Genomic DNA, 5,432 nt, shown 5'->3' with positions numbered 1-5,432 from the left:
TGGTGAATCCATAAGTCACATAGTTTCTAAATGTTCCCAAAAGTATACATCTACACCATTTTCACTTCATCCATTACAATGTTTACAAAATATAAACACAACCATTAGGCGGTCAAACACAAAAAAGTTGTCAACAACAAGTCATAGTTCCCACATTTTCTTCTTCCCTTTGCCCTTCACTACTGTGGTGGACTTCTCTTTCCCCTTATTCATTCTTCAAACATGGTCCCCAAAACCTGGCGGAGGGTTGTCAGCAGTTGTCCCATTACCCTTCTGTATGTCAAAATATGGTGGGGCAGTTCTAAATGTTATACCACCAACTCGGGGAGGACCCCAAGAGCATACGGGTCCACCACCTAGAATCGGGGGTGGGCCAGTAGGGTGCCCAGTCAAATCAACAATAAGCTTCTGGTTGGTAGGTTGTCTCTTACTCCCAACATGCTCCCTTAACCTACCACCCTCCTTAGTCCTTGTAGCTAATCCTACAATTGTCTTCTGTTTATGACCAAATATTGATTTAGCCTGCAATATAGGTATACCATTAGGCCAGTAAAGTTGGGGTTAATATGAAAAATCACCGAATATGAAAAATGAAAAATTACTCACATTTGGTCTGTATGCATAATGTGTTGCTGCCCTGTTAGCTGTTCTGGCTTGATGGGATGAAGAAGGTACTACTCTGGCAGGCTCTGGTGCAGGCTGGGATGCAGGCTGTGATGGAGGCTCTGGTGCAAGTTGTGATGCAGGATGTGATGGAGGCTTTGGTGGATGCCCTGATGGAGTCTCTGGTGTAGGTTGTGATTGTGTGTTCACTCTTGCTCTTTTTGCACCAGCTGATTGTGTGTTAACTCTTCCCCTTTTTGCCCCAGCTGATGGTGTGTTAACTCTTCCCCTTTTTACACCTCTAAATAGTGTGTTCACTCTTGATCTTGATCTTGTGGCGGTAGTTGCTGAGGTGGCAGTGAAGATCCATCCAACTACAACAATATAGTAAATACAGCAAACTAAACCCAACACAATTGTTGACAAATATAGTCAATTAAACACTAATAAACAAATAGTAAATACATCAAACTAAACCCAACACAATTGTTGACAAATATAGTCAATTAAACACTAATCAACAAATATTAAATACAGCAAACTAAACCCAACACAATTGTTGACAAATATAGTTAATTAAACACTAATCAACAAACCATAAATACAATAAACTACACAAGTGGCTTACCATGTCCAAACTCCAGTCAATTGATGCATTCTCTTTGTAAAATTGTCTCGCGCGGTCCCTTCTTTCCTCATGTCGCAGCCTAGCTTCACATGATCTTTTATTGTGACTAAACTTCCGACAGTGCCCACATTGATTCTTATTTCCCCTCTTCATGATTGCACTAGGGTTTCTTAGTTCTTCAACACCCCTATTTCTGAGTTTTTTTGGTCTGCCAGGAGTTACTCTCGATTTGGGTGGCTCAATGTCAGGTTGGTCACTTCTAGGCCATTGCTCTTCACTTGGCACAAGGTAGATAATGTAGTCATAGCACTTCAAGTACATCTCCTTGCTGTAGTATGGACTTAGATAATAATTAGGGTCTCCACCTTGGTGTAAAATAGCTGAAATGGCATGAGAACATGGGATACCAGTTACATCCCATTTCTTGCAGCCACAAGTTCTACCATCCACATTTACAACAAACCTCCTCCCGAGGCACTCAACTTCAAACATACCCTGTCTAGCATATGTACAACAACAAGAACTGGCTTCATCCTCTTCCTTTTCAAGTTTTTTTCTAATCTTTGGCCCTATGGCCTCCTCCATTGAATTGATCATCTCCTTCTTCCTCACGTACCTTCTCATTCACTTGCATCTAATTCCTTCCAACATGGACAAGATTGTCTGGTCACGGAACTTTTTGATCCAAGAATTGAAGCTCTCACATGTATTGTTGTGCAAGAGGCCAGACTTGACATTTGTATTGAACCAACCCCTACACCATTTGTTGGGGTCAACTTTCTCCAAGTATGCATGGGCATCCTTGCTAGTTCTCTTTTTCTCATCATCACTATGTAGAACTCTGGCTTTGTGTATGCTGCAGCAGCTTGCCATAGAAGGTCTTTCAGTAGCACACCCCGATGACCTTCACTTCTGAAATTCGCGTACAAGTGCCTAACACATGTACAATGCTCGGACTGCGGACATACTTGCTCTAGGCTTTGAACGAGGCCCTGCACAATATTTGAAAACATAATTAGTTGCATGCACTACACCAAACTCTGAATTTATATGAATAATAACTTATTCTTAATTTACCTTTTGTCGATTTGAAATAAAAGTCCATCCATGTCGAGTTGGACCAGGATCTGTAACAAGCGCCTCCAGGAACCATGTACAGCTATCTTTTGTCTCAACCTCTACCATAGCCATGTTATTGGGTACATGTTGTTGTTGGCATCCCTGCCAACAGCAACCATTAGCTGCCCCTTATACGTACCCTTTAGAAAACATGCATCAACACCAATAACGGGCCTACACCCTTCCTTAAAGCCATTCTTCATGGCTGCCAATGAAACATAAAGCTTTTGAAATCTACAAGGTACCGCAGCCATTGGTCTCTCAACCATCAAAATCATACAACTGCCCACATTAGTGCTCCTAACCATGGAGCAATAATCCCACAAACGATGGTACTGCTGATCTAATCTTCCATATATTGCTTCTCTTGCTTTTTTCCTTGCCCTATACAGGGAACTCACATGGACATCCACATTCCATTTGTTTTTCACCTTTTTATGCAACACATCTATGTGCATGTTTGGCTGCTCCCTAAAAGAATCCATACACCACTCAGCAATCCAAGTTGAAGTGACCATATGATTTTGGTACTTCTTAGTGCAAGTGTGTTTGGGCCTTATGGACACTAAAAGGAATGTCATCTCATTTTTCAACTACCTCTCATACACCCTATACTTGCACCTTGGGTCTTTGCAAACTATTAACAATCTTTTTAAGCTCATTTCTCTTGAATCTCAAATCCTTCCCTCTTATAATATTGTACTGTTTCACTGCTTTTCTAAATTCAGAAGCATTGTGAAATGTATTCCCTTTTATCAATGTAGAATTATTTAAATCAGTAGAATCAAACTGCACCATTTTGGTTACATCCCTCCGGGAGGGCACTGCACTATCATCACCACTATCATGTGGTGACCTAAGCTGATCACTATCATCCCTGTGTGAACTATCATCACTCTCTTCCCTCTCTTCCATCTCTTCTCCACCTCTATGTTGTCCATCACTTCCACCTACATCACTGTCTCCAGCATCATCATCCTCATCATGATCCTCATCGTCATCCTCATCATTTCCCCCAAGCTCATCATTGTCATCCCCATCAACCTCTACACCTTTATCATTTCCAACGCCCTCATCAATGTCCCTATAAGCAGGAGCACTATCCTCATCTGAGTCAAGACAGTCAATATCATCACTAAGAACTGAATCCTAGAAAGCATCCTTCCTAAACACAACTGTCCTCTCATACTCCGAATCCTCTTCATCATTGCCTTCTACAACAACATCTACTACGCCATACATTATTGTATACAACACAACAAGATCATGACCGACATGGTTTGCCACCATTTCAGTTACATTGTGGTCAGAGGACATAAGTCTTAACCCTTGTTCTAAAGGATATCCTGGTACACAGTAATAAACAAGGTCCCCAGACGTATACCCATATGTCTTACATATATCCTCTATGTCAAAAAATCTCAATTTAGAACTATCATATGGCTCGAGGTAATTACTAACATCGCCCCCAACATAATGAACCCTATGTTGCCTGTTAAAAGTACTCCCATGGTGCACCTCAAACATCATAGTGTGTGGCCCCATCATGTGTCCTGCCACATTCATTACATTGACAAGTTTAAATGTACCAACAGTAAACACTAATAGAATGACAAAGTTCTAAATATACAATACAATGCCAACACAAAGTCATTCACAATATAAACCGGTTAGTACATTCAATTATAGTTGGAAAAGGAAAAAAGGTAAAGCAACTTTCAATTGTTTGGCTCACATCACAACCAAAAAGCAAAAAGAACCATTCAAAAAGAATGATCAAACCAACTCCTTTTCCATAATCTAATATGGTAGTTTAGTTGGTCTTTATAATGTCACTTATTAAATAACTTATTCTTATTTCTTAAACTTTGTTGCTTAATCACATTGAACATTTTTTCACAAACTCATTCATAATATAAACCGGTTAGTACATTCAATTATAGTTGGAAAAGGAAAAAAGGTAAAGCAACTTTCAATTGCTTGGCTCACATCACAACCAAAAAGCAAAAAGAACCATTCAAAAAGAATGACCAAACCAACTCCTTTTTCATAATCTAATATGGTAGTTTAGTTGGTCTTTATAATGTCACTTATTAAATAACTTATTCTTATTTCTTAAACTTTGTTGCTTAATCACATGAAACATTTTTTCACAAACTCATTCATAATATAAACCGGTTAGTACATTCAATTATAGTTGGTAAAGGAAAGAAGGTAAAGCAACTTTCAATTGTTTGGCTCACATCACAACCAAAAAGCAAAAAGAACCATTCAAAAAGAATGACCAAACCGACTCCCTTTTCATAATCTAATATGGTAGTTTAGTTGGTCTTTATAATGTCACTTATTAAATAACTTATTCTTATTTCTTAAACTTTGTTGCTTAATCACATGAAACATTTTTTCACAAACTCATTCATAATATAAACCGGTTAGTACATTCAATTATAGTTGGGAAAGGAAAAAAGGTAAAGCAACTTTCAATTGTTTGGCTCACATCACAACCAAAAAGCAAAAAGAACCACTCAAAAAGAATGACCAAACCAACTCATTTTTCATAATCTAATATGGTAGTTTAGTTGGTCTTTATAATGTCACTTATTAAATAACTTATTCTTATTTCTTAAACTTTGTTGCTTAATCACATGAAACATTTTTTCACAAACTCATTCATAATATAAACCGGTTAGTACATTCAATTATAGTTGGAAAAGGAAAAAAGGTAAAGCAACTTTCAATTGCTTGGCTCACATCACAACCAAAAAGCAAAAAGAACCATTCAAAAAGAATGACCAAACCAACTCCTTTTTCATAATCTAATATGGTAGTTTAGTTGGTCTTTATAATGTCACTTATTAAATAACTTATTCTTATTTCTTAAACTTTGTTGCTTAATCACATGAAACATTTTTTCACAAACTCATTCATAATATAAACCGGTTAGTACATTCAATTATAGTTGGTAAAGGAAAGAAGGTAAAGCAACTTTCAATTGTTTGGCTCACATCACAACCAAAAAGCAAAAAGAACCATTCAAAAAGAATGACCAAACCGACTCCCTTTTCATAATCTAATATGGTAG

General features: G+C 37.9%; 1 pseudogene; it reads right to left on the bottom strand.

Moving 5' to 3' along the window:
• Positions 1 to 216: 216 nt before the first annotated feature.
• On the bottom strand, positions 217 to 2,104 carry LOC148584102 (uncharacterized; annotated as a pseudogene).
• Positions 2,105 to 5,432: the final 3,328 nt, after the last annotated feature.

This window comes from Corylus avellana, chromosome 8 (assembly GCF_965113065.1).
Source record: "Corylus avellana chromosome 8, dhCorAvel1.hap1.2, whole genome shotgun sequence".
Taxonomy (NCBI): domain Eukaryota; kingdom Viridiplantae; phylum Streptophyta; class Magnoliopsida; order Fagales; family Betulaceae; genus Corylus; species Corylus avellana.
The sequence above is the reverse complement of the archived record's forward strand: the minus strand, read 5'-3'. Positions and strand labels throughout refer to the sequence as shown.